General features: G+C 43.8%; 1 protein-coding gene across 10 annotated transcripts in view; it reads left to right on the forward strand.

Moving 5' to 3' along the window:
* Nucleotides 1-18,354, forward strand: part of FOXP1 (forkhead box P1) — a 391,101-nt gene that overhangs the window by 20,193 nt on the left and 352,554 nt on the right. Inside the window, exon 1 of one of the 10 annotated variants that reach the window (XM_055804569.1) lies at nt 6,337-6,355. The exons of the other annotated variants lie outside the window; for them this stretch is intronic. The gene's annotated coding sequence lies outside the window, so the exon portion shown is untranslated. Of the gene's footprint in view, nt 1-6,336; nt 6,356-18,354 lie in introns of those variants that run through there. 10 annotated transcript variants of the gene reach the window in all.

Consider the following 18,354-nt stretch of genomic DNA (forward strand, 5'->3'; position numbering starts at 1 on the left):
CTGCCCAGGGCTGGCCAGGCTGGCCGGAGCAGCGGGGCAAACGCCCCCTCTGTTTTTAGCCCCAGCACAGAAGAAGGTTGTGCTTGGCCTGGCTGACGTTTTCTTTCTGTCTGCCACACTTCTGCACTCGCCTTCATCGACTGCAGATGTGGCGCGCGGCCGCCTCCGAGAAGTCATGAACTGTGTCGTCTGCGCCCTTTAACAGCCAACATCTGCTGCAGCTGCCTGATGGAAGCAGCATGGAAACAATTCTGGGGAGAGTGCTGAAGTTGGGAAGTTTGGCCCTACAGATAATTACTTTATATTAATTGCATTGAGATAGTTACTGCATGAGTCGGGTTTCAAGCCCCCCCCCCCCTTTTTTTTATTATTGTTTTAAAAGCAGTAGTTAAAATTGTTTGACATGGGAATGCTTTTTCTTGTCGATCGTTTCTGGTTCTGAAAAGTTTATTACAATGGGTGAAAACAACAACCAAAAAAACCCATAAAAAGCTGGGGCTGTAATACGCTTAAAGGCTGAAAAAGTACCAATAGTGTTGATTTAACCAAAGAAAATGTTCCTGGAGGTATTGTAAATTTTATGTGCCAGATGAAAAGCATTAAGTGTGTTATTTTTCACGAAGGAAAAACATTCTGATTTTTAACCATTTTGTAAATTATATTAATGCTGTAATACGGCTTAAAAAGTCTTGGGCCTGTTCCAGGAGCACTCACCCCGTGAGCAGGTCCCATGGGAGCACGGGTCGGGGGCCCTGCCTGGAGCAGGGTTGGGTGCAGGGATTCGGTGGGCAGAAATTGTGTCTTTTTGGGCAAAATACTCTTGTTGTTGCTTGGGTTTTTTCCCTTTTCTTCTTTTCTGAAAGTTGCAAGCAAGCATTTTAAATGCAGCAAGAATAAAACTGAAGGAGAAAATAAGCTGCTTTGGAATGTAGCGGAAAGCTGAGATGCTTCAGTATTTTATCTTTATTTTGCTAATTATTTGTCATGGAGATCTGAGTTGATTCCCTGAGATTTCTTCTAAGCCTCTTAAGAGTAATTTTTTTGGCTAATGGTAATTTTCCTCTGCTTGATGTTCCCCAGCTAGAGTGTTATGGTGCTGCTTGCCGGCACGGCTGGGGAAATAAGCTCAAGGTTCAGAATGTGGACCAGCAAGGGGAAAAAGTGATGAGGAAAACCAAAGGGTCTATAAGTGCCATAGGGATTTCGTGGAGAGTTGTAACTTAGAGGCAAGTCTGTCTGTCTTCCCCATCGCTTGGGCTGGGCTGGGAATTTGTCCAGCAATTGTCCTTTTTGATGGAAAATTAGTTAGCAGTTCTTGAAAAGCCTGTAGCAAATTCTCATACAATAAAGGTAAATCAAGCTAGGCATTGGTTTATATGTGATTTTTTCAGCACCCTATATAAGCATGAGAACTATAGCTTACCCTACTGAAAACTTAATTAGGCAAACAGAATGCTCTGTTAGCAGACACTTACAAACCCAATGTGCTCAGGACTAGATTCAAATAAGTTAATAGGAGTTATATTAGGTGTTTCTAATGGTGCTTTCCATTTTTCAAAATAAATGCTGTCTTTGGTAATAAGCCACCCACACCTTTTTGGGTAATAGTGTAATTGAAAGGCTTGATTATGTCCATTTAGCCACTGAGGTTCCCTTCTGCTGTGTGGTATGTTAATGCAGGTCTCTTCATAGCCTTTATATTTGGATGCCTGGTGTAAAGCCCTTATAGGAAAAAAAAAATGCAATGAGAGAAGGAAACAATCTGTTGTGGAGTACACTCAGAAGAGCCAGCAGACAGGAGCAGAACAAATCTTCAGAGTTAGTGTGGGTGTAGGGGTGCGTGCATGTTTGTATGTAATGTATTTAAAATGCCAATAGCTTACGCCTTTTGAAGGCTCCAAATCATAGCTGTCATATTAGCTATACCATTTCCAAAAATAATGCTGGGAACAGACTGATACTGATTGTTCAAAAAAGCATCATTATTCTTGATACTGTTTTTTGGGCTTCTAACATCCCCACTTAAAACAGGTGTTTCCATGCACTGTTCCTCAAAAATTCTTTGCTGAAAGGATTTTGATTCCAAATTGAAGGTAATTTTTTTTTTTTCCTCCTAGAAGACAAAATGACAAGGGGAGAGGGGAGGAACCTTCTTTCTTTCTTTCTTACTCATTTCAGCAAATGGATTTTTGGACAAAGGACATTAATGCAAAGCCTGCAAATTTAAGCTGGCAGTCAGAAGTTCGGGACTTTGTTATTCCTTAACTGGCGCTACACCATTTCCTCCACATCTGCATGCTTCTGTCCACAAAGTGGGAATGGGAAAACGTTGTCGTGTTAAGAGGCTGCTGGAGGATTTGAATAAGGCCTGTGAAGTTCTGAGGTCATGTAATGTAGGACATTTTGGTAGTAAAAAGAATCAATGTCTTCAACCAGCCTCAGCGTCAACATGACCACCCTGTTGGTGTGATGCAGTGGGTCTGTGGTGTTTCTTAGCAGTGATTTTGTACCGTTCTAGCTGAAAACACCTGGTTTTGTGCCACCAAGCAGAATTGCCAGTGGCTGCAGACTTTAAAACATTTCTTGCATATTGGTGAAGCAGCACTTACTTGTTATATTGTTGATACAGATCATGGCATATGTGCTGCCTTAGAATTTATTTTAGGCTAATGTTTACATGTGGTGGGCCAGTAAAAGTGTGTGTCTGTTGGGTATGGCAACCTTTATTTGGCAAAGAGAGCAGAGTTACCTGATAAGGATAGTCTTGCCAGAAAATGAGTGGTACAGCAGTGTGCAAAAAAAACCCCCAAAACACAAACCAACACCAAAAATAAAACCCACCAGAAAAGAGAGTACATGAAAAAGCTGTTAGTTTGTCATAACTTTACGCCCATCCCTAAAAAACAGAAACCTTCCGTGCTTAGAAGTGCTCAGAGTAGAGCTTGAGAGGTCCTTTCAAAGTAGATATGTTCAGGGGATTCCCTGAGAGATCAGATAAGATAGTAAGTGGAGGATTCAGGTAGAAAAGTGGTTTGGAATTGCAAATCAGTGGTTTGCCCATAAGTGGTTTGGGTTGGTTGTGGTGTTTTCTGATCATCTCTGTGTGTATATGTTTGTTTTTTTTTTTTTTTTTTCCTCCCCCTCCAAAGACCTCAAGTAATTTTTCACCTGCCTTTAAGCTCCCTCGAAAGGGTCCTGATTTTCAAAGGCTGAGGATGGTTGTTCACTCCGGAGCTCTGTGGGCTGATGTAAAATCACTGCTCATTCTCTTGAGGCTCCTGATCTCTGTCTCGCTTTCAAATGCTTTAGCATAATTCGTTGCTTTCTTGAACATTGTAGGAGGTTGAATAAATATGATTTCTACAGTATGTATGTATACATAGATATATGTATATATATATATAAAGCAATGAAACTTGGACATGCTGGGTGTTAAGCAACTCGCCAAAAGCAACAGGAGGAACCAGTGTCAGAACAGGACTTAAATTTATCAGTTGTTCACTGGTGATCCCACAGCTGGGCAGGATCCAGCTGAGAAAACTGTGATGTGGTGACTGTTCTGTCTCTTCCCACACAGTGTACTTATATTGTAAAATATCTATTAAAATATTGAGGGAGTTGGACATATTTCATGTAATAACTGGAGGATGGTAGCTTTTAGTGTATCACTCAGATCAAGCCCTCTAGACCGTGAGCAGTTCTTTCCTGATGTGAAATCTAAAGCCTTCATCTAGGAGGAAAAAACCCAACCAGTTCAATAAATCTACCAACACCTGGCTGCAAAGGGAGGTAGGTGGGGTTTAGGGGGTTTGTTGTTCTGTTCTATTTGTTTATTTGGAAGAAGAAGGAGTAGAGTGGCTGGGTGGCACAGGGACGTGTCCATCCCCACTGTGGGGGGCATGTGTGACAGCAGGCACAGGCAGGTCCCAGCTGCCTGGCACCTGCATTGGCTCCATGGGGCTGATTGCTCTGGGACATGGTAGGTCACCACAGCAAAGGTGGTTGAAGCTGCATAAAATGCCCAGTTGATGCTCAGGTCTGTGGGAGCTTCATCTGATTATTCTGGCACATTGTCATCTTCAGCTTGTCTATGAGTTGTGCTCCTCTGTGTCCTTGCACCTTCACTGCTCTGCTTTCACAGAAGAAATCATTTGAGCAAAGTTTGGGCTATGCTTTCTGCCCTGGGTAGGAATAGAGTGGTTTTACAGACAGCACCAGTATCCAGCTGGTGTGCTTGTCCTGCATTCCCAAATCACCTTCAGCACTTATTGTCTTTCTAGTGGCCTAAAACCTACAGCTTCATTTCATCCATGAGGCAGTCAAGCTATCTCAAAGCACTGGCACTGTCGAGACTGAAGATACTGTTGGCATAACACAAGTATAATTACTGTCAGTATAATCAACAAGGATTACTGGATTGATTTCTTTACCACACGCACCCTCCCCTCCCCACCCCCCTACCCCCCTTCAGATGTTTAAGAAACCCCAAACTTGCATAAGAGTACATAACTTGGTAGAGTTCCCCATTGCTGGAGGCATCCTTCTGAGCTGAAGCTCAGCTTCCCCTGGGAGATGTAGGATCTTGCATGCTGTCAGTCTGGATTATGGGTACGGTGTTGCCAGACCATAGGTACGATTATGAGAAATAGACGGCACTGATCGTGCGGTGCTGTCCAGCAAGATGCTTCCACAGTTGTGTGTGGCGTTTTGGTGGGGGAGCCTACTGAGAGCTGCTGGTGCATGGGAGCAGAGGGAGGGAGCATCAGCAGCAAGGAGGATGCTGTGAAACAGTGGTAGTGATCTGGAGCTTGGGAGATGGTTCTCTTGAATCCTCCCTCAATGCTAACTTCACTGCACTTAAAAGCTGGAGAAGGTTTGGTCTCCTTGGTGATTTGGGTGAGGGTGAAAATGGCTTTAATCTTTTTGGCTGGAGTCTAAAATGAAGATACAACCTTTTTAAGGCACCTGGCAAAGAAACATGTTTCTTACAGGTGTAGCTTTGGTTTTTGTCCTGTGTTCTCTTGCAAATGAGCATCCCTTTCTTTTTTTCCCTTTTTTTTTTTTTTTTAAACATATGTATGCCTGCTTGTGGAAATTCTCATTTCCATCCAGGCACCTGCATTTCAAGTCTATCATGCAGATTCATTTTTCTCTTTAGACATGTGCCATGCTGACAGGCCTAAGGCTACAACATGCTTTTTATCTGTGAAGGCTTTTTCTTGCACTTTCATTTTGAGTAGGTGATACTTTGAGGTGAAGGCAAGGGGCTGTGCTGTGCTGTTGAGAGCCAAGACCCGGGCTGCTGCTCCGGCTTGAAAGTCAGACTGTTCTGGACTTGTGACATGGGTTCAGAAGTACTGGAAGGTTTGTGTATCTGAGTGAAAGGAAGAGAGGTGTGGATTTGGAAAAGGCCTACTTGAAGAGAGACTTTTGAGCTTGATTTTCACATTTACTTGCATTTATCAAAATGCACAAAACCTCCTGAGAAGGGTTGAATTTTGGGAACAGTCTGTTCTGGCTGGTTTTTTTTTGTTAAGCACATACAAACAGAGGTCCTGAAAATCTCAGGAAGAAGAGCCTAAAAATCATAGGTTGTGCATGCATCGAGGTTTTATCAAAAGTTCTTTTTGAGAAATATATCCTTTTTATTGAATCCTTATGGTGCAGGCACTATGCCTTGCCATTTTCTGGACTGCCCCAGGAGCATGTTCCTTAACTCCCACTGTCTTCTGCGTTAGTGTTGGCTTCTGTGCTTCATTTAGGCTTTCTTTAAAGCATTACATAAACAACTATCGTGTAAATACAGGCATTTGTAATGGTACTTTTAAATTAAAAAGACTCTTGGATTCATGCAAGTAGATACATGCTTACACAAAGTAACTTTTGGCTTCCCCCTAACACTTTTCAGAATAATTTAAAGGAAGAAAAGATTTGCAAACAGTTGTAAAAGAGCCATAAAAAACTGTCAAATACCAGACCTTCAGCTAATTGTAAACTCTTTTGCTCTTGGAAGCCATACAACATTGATCTCATAGCTGCTTCATTAAGAAGGTGCTTCTCTGCAGCACAGGAGATGCTTGTCTAGGTAGCCATGAGCAAAAATAGCAAGAGATGTTGGGCTTTTGCTATGAATGCCCAATATAAACTAGAATAGCTCCAGGCAACTGAAGTATTCTGTACGAAAAGGGAAGGCAGGCATTGCAGGGAGCTGAAGAATTGCAAAGCTGAAAACTTCTTTTTCTCTTTTCCCAACTGCTTCACCCTAGAAAATGCACAGTATCTCCAGCCCTTTGCAGGCCAGCATGGCAGAGGTGGGGCATGTTTTGGGAGGACCCACTGGCACAAGAAGATGCAGGTATGGGTGATGAATGCAGTACTGCCTGTAGGCTTGCTCTCTGACTGTCCTTATGGAATATGTTCTAACCTTCAGTTTTCAAAGGGAGATGTGAAAAAAATCTTCTCTGGACAGAGGTTTGACTGACATCCCTGGCCAGCTAGTTAGTTGTATCTTTTTTTTTTTTCAGTGTACCAAGGAAGACAAGCATTCATGGGTCAGCTTTTTCTGATTGTGATTAAAAAAAAAAGTCAATAGTCCATTAGAATAGATTTGTGGAAAAACTTTTCACTGAACTCAGCTCTAATTCTGCAGTTGGGCAATGTTTTGCTTGAAGAACATGCCTAGCTCTTTGAACTGTGTTCCCATGCTGCAGGTTGGGGTGTCTGCTTCAGGGCAATATTAATAGCAACCTACTGGGTCTCATCTGTAGTGTGCTTACTCTCAGTCTCACTCCTTTAACCAGTTTCTAAAGCTCTATCATTAAATCCCTTTAAGAAGGGAAATTCTTGCCTTTGTGTATTGGTTGAGCTGATGAATGGCCGCCTGTTATCTGCTTGGTCCATGACTGAGTCAGGCTGTCAGAGAGACAGCTGAAGTCAAAGGGAATTTTTCAGGCGTCTCTACCTCCTCTTGCTTAGCCATGGAGTGGATTCTCTTCCCATCTGTTCCTGAACCAGAAACATCCTGTTACACGAGAGGGAGAACTGGGGTTTTTATCTGGCCCAGCCGTTTCCTTCTTGATTTCTCAGTTTCCTTTCCCTGCAGCAATCCCATGCTGATCTCTCACCAGCCATGAGTATGGGACATGGCCCCCTTTGCAGTGGTTCTTCCAGCTGCTGAGTAAGGGGGAGGGAAACTGAGGTGTCATTGCTCACGCCTGGTGAATTTGGACATCACCCATACATGCCCAGTTGCTGGAAGTCCAAGTTTATACTGGCAGCTGAATGTCTTGGTTTGCAAGTGTTGATGTGCTACTTGGGAGCTGCAGGGAAGGTTAAAATCCTTTGTATGCTTCACAAAAAAAGGTCAGCTTTTCTTTGTAAAACTCAGGTGTGAGTTACTGGACAGCAAGTCTGTGCTTACAAAGTCTGACTTAACACAAGGTGCGGGTACGTAGCTGTTCAGACCAGTTTCTGTAAATGATACATACTGGGTAATGCTGCTTAAGCATACAGGCACTATGGTGTTTTCCCCCACCCTAGAAGTAACTGCAAGTAGGGAGTGAGTTGTCAGACCTTAGCTGGGGTTGTTTTGCGATTATTTAATATCTACTAGGTGTTGAATTCCTGGCTGAGAGACATTATAAGGTGGCAGAGTCTTCGTGAGAGTGTATTATTTTGGCTGGTCAGAACTGGATGTAAGGACAGCTTTCAGGAGAACCAGTTAACCTCAGTTCTCTTGCCGAGTAGGCGTAAGCCAGGCTGCAGGCCTCTGAGTTTTCTGGAGCATGCTGGCACCCTGGTAGTCTGTTTAGCTGGAAAGGATGAGCACAGAGAGAGGGACATGGGAGAGAGGATGGGGTGGACAGGAGGTAGCCTACAGGACTACCGTTGCAGTGCACTGCAAATGGTCAGAGAATAGGGCAGCACTTAATAATTCAAGAAGAAATTCCTGGACACACAAATGAAACAATACTAAATGGAAGAAAAAAAAACCAAACAAAAAAAACCCCCAAAACCCCAACCATCCCTGAAAATCATCTATGTGCCCAGATTCATACCACGTACCATTGCCTGTGTGATGGTTTGGTGGTCTGATGCACCGCTGTCCTTGCTAGCTTAGGTGTGACTTACTTCTCTGGTCTCATTCATGTTCCTCATCAGAAGCATGTCAGAGAGTCATTGAACCGTCCAGTAGATTTTGGCCTGGCTGACTGTAGTAACTCTCAACTTTATATTTTATGTATGGTATGCTTAAATGGTTTTGAAAGAATTAGGAAAGGAAGAAGGGACTATACAGCTACATTAAGGATGCCCTGTTGAATGGTTCCCCCATGACTCTGCAGGTGGTAATACCAGTCACTGGCCACTGCTTGATGTTTAAGTCCTGCCCTTCCTGGACTCGGCTGGTGCTAAAAGTGAGTTGCATCTTCTTGCCTCATTTGTCTTTTTTTGTGTATGTGTCTTTACTTCCAATGCTTTCCCCATTCTGAGGACCATTGGATGTGCTGCTACTAAGCACTGCTCTGACTTGAGACTGCTTTCGTATCCCTTCATGGCTTTGTTCTGCCTTGCAGAGAGAAACATAAAGTTTATCCCCGCCTTCCCAGTCCTTCTCCGCTTGTCCCATTTTAACCACCTTTGTGTATCTCAGAGTCGTCAGTGCCCCTTTGCTGCATCAGTACAGCAAAGCTCAGATAGTCCCTGTCTCCCAGCAGCACTTTGCTACTTGTTTCCCGATTACAGCCCTCTGGGGTGTGAGGGGGACTGTCTCGGTGAGAGAGTGCATCTTATTTTTGGACTCTCATCTACAGTGTGCTTTTATTGCACCCAGCAGCACTGTCTGCCATTGTAACCAGGCACTGGGGTTTGTAACACATCGTCCGCTGCAGGCTTGTAGAATATGAGATCCTCATCCTAGACCTGGGTACAGGGAGATGTGCAACTTGGCAGGAAGTCCATGAAAGAACGGAAAACCAAGCGTGGATCTCTTGATGAAATCTCCAGCTGGTGGGTGAACTCTAGGACTGTTTTTTCCCCACAGTGCCAGCCTTAGTTGGTCTCCAGATGCTGCCACAATATGAATATTCAGTGCCAATAAAATATGCACAATACTGTAAGCCTTGCCAGGGTGAGGATCTTGAAGGCTCGATGAACTTTGTAACAGCATTACTCAGTTGTAGGGGCACAACTGATGCAGCAATTGATTTCTCAGTTCAGGCTTCACCTTCTTTTGAGCAGAGTTCATCCCTGTTTGCTTTTCATAATAGCGTTATTACACCTCGCTGGCAGCAGGACAAGGGAGAAGCAACCATGCAGTTTTTCATTCCTCGTGTACTCCTGTGCAATAATCAACGGTGGTGAACACCCGTCTGTCAGGCTTGAATTATACATATCTGATATGTTATCAGCTGACTATTATGGTATTAACACTAATGTAAAATACTCCTGTTTTAACTCAGAATTTTCCAACAGCTACAGAAAAAAGGTTCAAAGAGTTTCAATATTAAAAAAAAAAAAAGCAAAGCAAAAAAAAAACCAACACCAAAGCTATGCTACAGTAGCAAGAATACAGAAAAATGCATCTTAAAACTTTTTTTTTCCTCCTGATCTACTTTCTGTATGACTCATGAGCCAGGCTCTAAAATGGCCTCCAAACATGCATGCATAATTTTGCACATCCAAGTGTCTGCATATGCAGTGCTCTTAAATATCCCTGAGGCGTTGTCTTTGCTGCTGGGGTGGAGTGGGGAAGGGGTGAAGGAGTTAATCTCCAGAAGGGCCCTAACTTGTGTTAGCATCCCTTCCCTGATGGTCTCACTCCATCCTTCCCAGTGCCTCAGTCAACCACCAGCATCTGTGCAACTTGCTTTTCTCCACAGGTTTATGCTGGGCTAGTTAGCTTGGAGAATGTCTTTTGGGTTCGTTTTTTTATTCCTTTGGGATTTTTTTTTCCCTTTTTCTTTTGGGGCTTTTGGGATTTTTTTTTGGTTTTTTTTTTTGGGGGTGTGTGGTGTGTGTCCTCTCCTCGTATGAAAGGCACAGCTTCTGAAAGAAGCTGTGGGCTTCTGAGTACCAGCTATATTACAGGAACCAATTGGACACAAAAGGCTGATGGAGAGCACCAGACTTTGGAAAAAGTTATGTGTGAAGCTATAGAAATGAGGCTGAGACTATCTTTGGGCCAGTGGCATTGCTTTTTCTTCATAGGGCAGTGAAACACGCTGCCCCTGCTCATAGAACCAACAAATAAATAGGCTAAAAATGAAATCCATTTACCTGTCTTGTTTCTTTCATTGATTCCTGACAGGACCTCTTTTAAAGCAGGCGTCTTGCCTGTGCTTCTCATAGCTTTTGTAAAATAATTAAGTTCTTAAATGAAAAGCCAGCATGTGGAAGTGCTCCTAGGTGTTGGAGCAGGGTTTTCACCCCTCAGGAGGGGATGTACAAACTGCTCTCAGCTGAAGCAATGGAGGCCACTTAATAGCCAGAGTTGTGGGTAGCTGTTTCAAGGGCTTATGATAATAAACCCCAATTTTAGGGGTTTGATGTGCAGATGACATCCCCTTTTCTGAAAGTAGCCTGTGTGTGCAGTGATACTCGGCACGTGCTTCAGGTGCTTACTGTCGGTCAGGGTAGGGTGAGCATAGCTGTTATAGCAGAGGGGTGTTGATTTGATTAAAATCTGGCTCTATTGTCTGGCAGAAGCCCTGAATCCCCCTTTTACCCTTTCTGCAAGCAGAAGTGCAATTTTCATTCAGCATAGATGTTTCCCTTTCATCCCTGAAGCTATTTTTTTTTTTTTCCTGCAGCAGTTTTGGTGAAATTATGTATCGCTTGTGATAATTCATTTTAAAAATTCCTGAGCTGTGTGGCGTACTTTCATGAAAATTCATTTAGATAAAATTAGATATTATTGTTTAATGAGGTGGCATTTCAATTTAGACCTTGCATCATGCATATACCCAGAGTTTTTTATGGAATAGTTAGGTTCATTTGAGTAATAAAGGCTGAATCATGGGGGCTTTAATTCTTAATCGCTGTGAGGATTGTTATCTGTGGGATGTGAGCTGTCTTAGTGGTATTCAATCAAGTGTCCACTTAGCCGTGACCAGAAGTAATTGCTCCCAAGTGGGTTGCACAATGACCTGTTAATACTTGCTTTGACCCTGTGACCTTGTCTGCCCCATTGTTTAGGATTTTATAGTGAGCGAGTCTGCATTTCTGTAGGGTCAAGTAGATATCTGAGGTCAAACATTTTCTGATTGCTCCATAGTGTACACTGTAAGTCTGCGGAGTTGTTGCGTAGCGATAGTCACCGCTTCAGAGCAGGACGCGAAGGGTTGGGAAATTGTCTTCCTGAATGCATGTAAACAGTTTAATATTTTACTGAAAGAAGTTCATCTTGTAAATTAGGTATGAATAATACATTTGTAATTACTACTCATGTCTTTAAACACTTGTCTCTTAATTGGCTTGGGTATTTTTTTTTAATGTATTTGCATTTTGTCAGGGAAGTTAATTTTAACTTGCAGAGAGGGAAGGCGAGTTGTGTGGACTGGGGATGGCTTCATCCTGCATCCCTTTAGCGCCTGGGCTCATGTCAGTGCTTCTAGATGAGTTGAAGTGGGGATTGCTTCATCACTGCCTTGGACTGCTGCTACAAACTATTTTATGTGTGTCTCACCACCTTCCAGAATTAGACCTACTTGTTGAGGACTGTGACCTGTGGATGGTTGGGATGTCCTGTATTAATTTATTGGCCGTGTTTAAATGTTGCTGAAAGTGTGGTCGTATTGTGCAGTAATTTGCAGGAGGACTTACTGTGTTGTATAGCTGAAATGCGGTATTTTCTTAGCAGTGTATCTGGCAAAACAGCACTGTTGTACAAATAAAGCCTTGGTATTGTTTGTAGTACTACTCCCTCTTTTTTTCACGTGGTGTTTACTGAGTTCACTAGCCAAAACACTTCTGCACACTCTTCAGCCTTGCAGGTCAGCTCTGCTCTAAAATAACGTATAGGCCCATCTCTCAGCATTGCATCCTAGGGAAAATATTTTGATCGTGGTTCCCTGTGCGGTGCTGGTGGGATGACACAAAGCAGTTGGATCACGATACAGTTTGGGGACAAACACAGCTAGCGTTCCTGTGAGAAGCAGACTATAGTCAACTGAGTAAGCAAGAAATGAGTGCTAGAGAAAAAACTATATAGCATATGTGGGGGAGAAAAACAAAACAGTGACTCTTTCCACTGCCAGAATATTTAAAAACAAACAAACAAGAAAGCAAAGCAAAGCATGCCTTGCTTTGAAGGGAACCTGGGGATTTTTCCGGCTCTGCGTGAGGCGGTGTGTAGCCCCGCTCCTGCCAGAGCGTTGGGGAGGTGGCACGGCCTGTCCTGTGGCCATGTGGTGGTCGGTGCTGGGCCTGGCCAGGCCAACGGTGGGCTGTCCACAGGGGCTCTCGAGAGCTCCTTACCAATTTGAACCTTCATCCTTTCAAACTGCATGAAAACTGTGGCCTCTTGTGCCAGATTGTCTCTGAAGCTTCCCCTGTTGTAAGAGCTCAGGCACAGCTGGATTTATGGGGATGCCTTTGCTGACAGTTGTTGGTGTTTCATCGCCCAGCACAGGCTGTTGTCCTCTGTGGGTTGACGGCATGTTGTCAGTGTAGGCCCCGGTGCTCGTTTTCCCCTCACACCACAATCTGGAGGTGCTCCTGCCCTGAGCCAGCCCTGGACATCATGGCTGGCTTTCCCTGGGCCGTCCACCTCTGCGTCCCCACCGCAGCTTGGCTTTGGAGTCATTGTCCCCTCAAGTCTCCTCGTTGTCCCTTCAAGTCTCCCCATTGTGCCCTCAAATCTCCTCATCCTCTCTGGAAAACGTCAGTCTAGGAGATGGTGCAGGAGATGAAAGGATTTTCACCTTGCGTTGCTCCAGGCCTGGTTGCTTCACTGGATGGAGCAATCCCCCCTCCAGGGGCCTGCGGGGAGCCCAGGTGAGGTGGGCCGGGAATTGGGAGCTCCAGCCTTGTGCCGCAGGGAGAGAAGAGCGGCGGGGGGGAAGGCGCCAGAGGTGGAGAAGTTCTTATCACATGTGTATTTTGGGGTTGGTGGTAATGAAACACGTGTATCATCGTTCTCTCTGACCAATTAGTCAGAACTGGGGCATTTCTCTTAAAGACCCCATGACTAACGTTGCTGTGGGAAATGCAGAAGGCTTTGTGAACTTGATTTTGAGGTTTTCAGTGTGTGTGTTGAGACAGATACAGTTTTTACAAGAAAATTGTGTGTTGTTGACTTCCCTTTCTAAAAAAAAGGTGCAGTACACAGCATCTCTAATGTGATACTCGCTGCCTTTCACCAAGGCTGGGTGCTCTGGGTCCCTGCTCTGCTGGCAGTGTCTGCAGCAGAGAACTAGGAGGAACTTGGTTTTGGTGGAAAGAGTGCAGAGTCCAGAATAAACAGAATATTTCTTAACTTTTGAAAGGAATGCGAGTGGATACCACGGAAATGAAAGATCCCGTTTAACACGAACACCGCAACCTTAATCTTTTCTTCTCTTTCTTTGCTTTTTTTTTTTTTTGCTTTTTTTTTTTCTTGAAATGTGGGAAAACATCTAAGATGTTGCAGAGGGTTTTTGGAAAGCCTGCATTTCCCACATGCTCGGGTCTGTGCATTGCCTTTGTAGGTGGTATGTGGTTTGTGTCAATCATCAGTCAGGTGCTAATGGTGATAGAGCCACGTTCAGCCTCTGAACCCGATGCCGAGTGCATTGATCTTTGCAAACATGTTTATACAAGCTGGGGGAACTGCAGGCTTCTAGCCACAGTTTTCCGCCTTCTCCAGAGTCTCCTTTTGTAGCTCAGGAGAAGGCGGAATACCACTTCTGCAGCAGCCTCAGAGATTGCTGCAGCAAGCCCTTCCTTTGTCTTGATATCAATTTAGCCATTTCATCTTTTCCTCAGCAGACTAAGCAGCAGCACAGATTGGCCATTATGATTAATTTTGTGCAGGAAGCAAGAGCTGAATGTTCCAGCATCTCCTGGCTTTCACTCTGGTTGAAGAGGGCGCTCCTTGTACCTGCTACTCTTCCAGTTTCAATCCTTTCAAGGAAAATACGACACTATTTATGGGCCTGGGTATGGATTTGGTGATGAAGTTGCAGGGGATCGGCGTAGCATCCTCACTGGATGCAGGTTGTGGCAGCTGTTGATCCAAGTGAACAAAAGGATTAAAAAAAAAAAATAATTATGGCCATGTCAGGGCAATTTGTGCCTGTGGCCTTTTGAGCTCTTCCTGTTATGACTGGTTGCATCTTGCTGTTTTTCTGAATCCACCACAAACGCATCGTAAGAAAGCGAAACTCCCATGTCAGCCCAGTCATGTCAGCATTTGATAATGGTGCTGTGTGGTCTCGGGGCCATACGCCTTCTCTTACTAGTTTGTTTTTCGAAAAGGTGGGGTTTGGTGTTTTTTATTTTTTTTCTTTTCAGAAATGCTACGTACCTATTAGCATGGTCCTAGGATGCCTTGCAGAGCTGCTTCCGCCAAGCACTGAACAGCCCTAAGAGTTGTTAAAACTTTAAATGAGAAACAGAGGCGCTCAGCAATTCTCAGAAGTGCTCGGCACCTTCCAGGATAGAGCAATTTAAAAAAGAAAAAAAACCTGCACCACACAACAAAAAACATGAGATGTAGTTATGCAAATTATGACCTTTAAATGCATTTTATATTTGGATTGAAGTTGCTAACACATTCTTTCCAAGTTCTGTTTTTCCAGCGTGATTCTGCTTCAGGTGCTTCTCTTTGTATCGGTGGAGCAGAGAGGTGCTAGCCCTGCGGAGGGAGCGCAGGACACGATGACTGGGAAAAGCAGCCACTGTGCTCCGGGACGGGTAGCACATTGGTGAGCAAGGAGGCTAAATAGGTGGATTTTAATTTCTCTGGAGGGTCTGAGCACGTTAACTAGATGGCAGATTCCTCATTAGTTAGATGGATTAAAATTTGTATCATGGCTGATGCCTATCCTGACTAATACGTGTAAGTAACAGCTCATTCGACTAGAGCTATTGGATGTGGCTTGGGTGGAGGAAAGGAATTGGCTTCTGCGGAGGATATTTGCAGAAAGTCACATTTCCACCATATGTTAGCAGGAGTCTCTTTGGATGCAGGTTTTGGATGGAGGACCTCTGTGTTGCTGTAATCTGGTCTGTCCTTTTTCTACCACTAGTTCTGAATCATACCAACTACTTGGACTCTTCTGTGTGTTTCCTGAAGGACAGTGGGAACATTTCTGCTGGCTCAGCTGCCTTTCACCTCTTACTTCATCTATTGAACAAGTGAGGTCTGGAGGACTGAAGGAGAAAATTGGTGTCAGTCAGCAGTGCAGAGGGCTGCAAAAAAATATATCTGAAAAGTCTGCCAAATTAAAAAAAAGAAAAAAAGAAAAAAAGAAAAAAAAAAGAAAGAAAAAGAAAGGTACCACAAACCTCATCAATCCTGATTTAGGTCTGGCTTGTGACAAATCATTATGTAGGAAGGGAAATATCCCTTTAATTTTTAATAGCTTTGCAGTGAAGTTTTATTAGGCAATAATCTCGTTCCTGAGTGGATAAAAGATAAGGGTGAGGGCCAAGTAATTTTTTCCCCTCCTGTGCAGTTGGGAAACGGAGAGGGGTCATGGCGAGACGACTGCCTTCTGAAGCTCAAAGCAGCATCCTTCTCTGTGCCACAAGCATACCAAATGCTTCCAAATGGATGTTTACAACATAAATATGTTCAGGATGTGGGTAGCGAGAGAAGTGTGGGAATAGACGCGAAGGTGCATGGGAGTGGGGATGTGAAGGGGGAGGTGTGAAGAGAGCCAGGAGAGTGTGATGCACATTTTGCAGATAACTTCTCTTTGGGTACCTCCTTCCAAAGCCTGGATGTGGACTTTCCTGTTCCTACTAGCATGTCATAGGGCTTTATGCTCGCTGCAAAGAGGTTTTCTTACTCGTCTCTGCTAAGGTCACCGATCTCTTACTTCTGAAACAGTTTATTTTCAGGGAACAGCAGCTGATAATAAGCCCAGATTGGTCAAGTAGCTTAATTTGTCCTTTGGTGGCTGTCGGTTGATGTTTCTTACAGTATTTCCCAGGCACTGAGTGCAACAGACATTTCACTGGCACTCAATAAAGCAGCATAGGACACTCCTCGATAATATAATCCTTATGCCAGCCCTGTTGCTAAACCCATGAGTCCCTCAGGCAGTAGTAGACAACTACACTTGGCGTTGCTGCTTGTTTTACTGTTGTCTCGGATGACTAGGCAGCATTTTTGCGATTTTAAGGCAGCGTGTTATTGCAGTATCTGGGATGAAATTACCACTTACAGATGTATAGGTGACAATCTGACTCCCTTCGGCTGTTCAGCATCAGTGACTTTGGGGAGGCTGGTGGTGTGGGGCATCTTCAGCGCACTGTGCCGAGTACCAGAAATGAGCATCTGGCCCTCTCTTGTCGTTCCCTCACCCCCCCTTCTTCTTTGAACATCTGCTTGCCTGATTGTTTTTTGGGTTTTTTTTTCTGTGGCTCTTTTAATTTGTGGTGAATGTGTATTTAATGTAAGTAAGATGTTAGCTTCTGTCTAGTTTTTCAGCAAGCATTCCAGTAATTACTGGAGTACCTTTGAATGCTACAGCTGCTATTTCTAAGTTAAGGAATCACATTTTCCAAGCATTTATAACTGAATTCACATGGGTAAAACTTGGCATTCAGATTGCCGGCCCACATATCTTATTTTGTCTTGATCCTTTAAGTTAGCATATCAGCTTGTTATTTGATTAAAATGGTAAAAATGGCTTCTTGCTGCTTTGGGTGGGCTTGTAGTAGTGTTGTTTTCTGAAATTGTTTTAATCTAAAAAAAATTATACGGGTTTGGGCCCTGTAATTATTTCTTTGTAGTTACTACTGTGGGCTGGTGGCTCTGCCCTCCCCCGACCCCCCCCTTACTGCGAAGCAGTCACTATTATTTTAATGTTATTTGTCGGTACATCTCTAAGCAGCTTCTCAGAATGTTGTTTGATCCTTTCTCTGCTTGTGTCAGTCAATCCCTTCGTGCCAAGGAATGCTGGCTAAGGCCAGGCATCCCTCTGGTGCCCTCAGTGATGTTAACTTGTCTTTTCCAAATGCTGCTGGAAAGTGGTGCACCCAGGTCCTGTTGTCTGTAGAAGATTAAAAAAACAACCACCATGATTTTAAATTCACCTAATCTTTTCATCACAAATAGTAGCGTTAACATCTGCAGGGTTGTGATAACCCGTGGATGGGCTGCACTGGCAGCAGTGCTTTGCTTTGCATTATTGGAATGCTGGGTGGTACTGAGGATGTCCCAGTGCTGTCTTCACAGCTCCAGTCCCATGGCTGCTGTGCAACATTAAGTGACTGTCTCTCCCTTCTTTCCTTCTCAAGCTGTGAAATCTGATCCAGAGGAAATGGGATTTTTGCATTTCCCTGCCCAGAGAGGTATTTTTTTAATTTTTGAAACTGTTTTCTGGCGCATACAAGTTGAAAGGTAACAGGGTAAAAAAAAAAAAAAAAGGCAAGAGATCTGGAATTTGACCTCCAACTACACTTAGAGTAGATGTGGTGATAATTACAGAGCTCTTCTGTGGAGGAAATAAGGTGCAATGTGTGGTTTGTTTCTATGGGCAGGTTATGCTCAATGTAGGGCAGATGAGTTGAACAATAAAAACTAAATTGATGGACCTGGTGGAGCTAAGTACTTTAGTAAATCATATTTAACACAAATTTTGTGAAAAAGCCTCAGTCTTCCAATAAAAGTCTGAGAATACAGCGGGACTTAATTAACTACCAATATTAATTTATGTCATTGTTATCAGCAATAGTTTTACTCACATTTTAATATTTGAGCTGCTTAACACTTCTTTGTGGTAAATGTCCCTTTAATAGGACGTGTGAAATGATGTTTCGCATGTAATTATGCTTCAATTACACATTTTCAGGAGAGAAACATATCCAAACTTGGAGGATAGATGCTGGACTTTGTCTTGAACTCAAGTTTTATTTGCACATTACAAGAAGCTGATACTTACAGGCTCTGCAGTACTTGGTACGCTGTGCCTCTTGCGTTCTGCACAGAGCTTGCCCTGGGATGCAGATGTTGGTGCATGAGTGTGGAGGAGCCCCATTTCTTGCTCAGGGTCACGTGTGGTCGGTGCAGGGAATGACCGTCCCTTGACCGTCCGCAGGGCTGCTCAGGGCAAGCACGGGCAGAAAATGACCCCAAATGCCCTTCCTGTTCCTCCGCGCTGTGTGCGATGGGGTGGGCTCCCCTGGGCTGCGCCGTCCTCTTGT

Source organism: Falco peregrinus, chromosome 5, assembly GCF_023634155.1.
Source record: "Falco peregrinus isolate bFalPer1 chromosome 5, bFalPer1.pri, whole genome shotgun sequence".
NCBI lineage: Eukaryota > Metazoa > Chordata > Aves > Falconiformes > Falconidae > Falco > Falco peregrinus.